Below are 1,152 nucleotides of genomic sequence, written 5' to 3'. Positions count from 1 at the left end.
GGACGGAAAAGTCCTAAATGAGTGCTAACAGTACAAATCTCCTGTGATTTTTCATCTAAGCTTAACTGTTGAAAAGCGTGCTTCAGGTCAAGTTTTGAGAATACTTTACATCCTCCCAAAGCAGCAAACATGTCATTTGGATTTGGTAAAGGGTGTTGTGCTACTTGAATTTCTTTGTTAACTGTGACCTTATAGTCCCCACAAAGTCTAATACCTCCATCTATTTTTGATACTGGAACTAAAGGTGTACTCCAATCAGAATATTCAACTCTCTTCCAGGTACCTTCTGTCTCCAACCTATTTATCTCTTTCTCTACTGAAGCTTTCAGTGCAAATGGAATAGGTCTGGGTGCATAAAATCTAGGAGTAGCATTTTCCTTAAGAATGAGAGTTGCTTTAGCATTTTTCACTGTACCATTACAAACACCTTCCTGGAAAACTGCAGAGTACTCTGATAACATCCCTGATAATAAATCATGCTTGTTATCATCAGTCACCTGGAAAATATTATGCCAGTCTAACTTTATACATCTCAACCAGTTTAATCCCAATAAAGTAGGACGTTTACCCGATACAATGGTGATTGGCAACATCCCTACAGTTTCCTGGCCATATTTAACCATAACATCAGCAGAACCAATAACATGTATGTCATGATTGTTATAATCTTTCAACACCTCATCACAAGCATTAATTGATATGTTAGGAATTTCCTTGGCAACCTCTTCTGACATAACAGTAACATCCGCCGCAGTGTCAACCTGCATAGGAATAGGCTTATCGTTAACATGCATTGTTACCATTAGTCTCTTTCTATGTTGGTTGACAGAATTTATCTTGAAGGCAAACTCTGTGTCTGTAAACTCATTATCAGCTGTGGCTTCTACCTTAGTATCTGATTGTGTAACACTTGTATCTGATTGTAATGCTGAATGGATTTGTTTGGACCTAGGACTCTTGCATAAACTAGAGAAATGACCAATCTTACGACATCTGACACATGTTTTACCACTTGCTGGACATTTATTATACTCATAAGGTCTATGTCCTACCTTACCACACCTGGTACATTCAGTTTGTCCTGTTTTTTGTGTTGGGTTAGGTTGTGCCTTTTGTGGGTGCCACACATTCTTATAAGTGTTATGCGGTTTG

Source organism: Coenobita brevimanus, chromosome 61, assembly GCF_032717465.1.
Source record: "Coenobita brevimanus isolate Jiangsu-jjx chromosome 61, ASM3271746v2, whole genome shotgun sequence".
Lineage (NCBI taxonomy): Eukaryota > Metazoa > Arthropoda > Malacostraca > Decapoda > Coenobitidae > Coenobita > Coenobita brevimanus.
Note: the sequence above shows the minus strand (reverse complement) of the source record.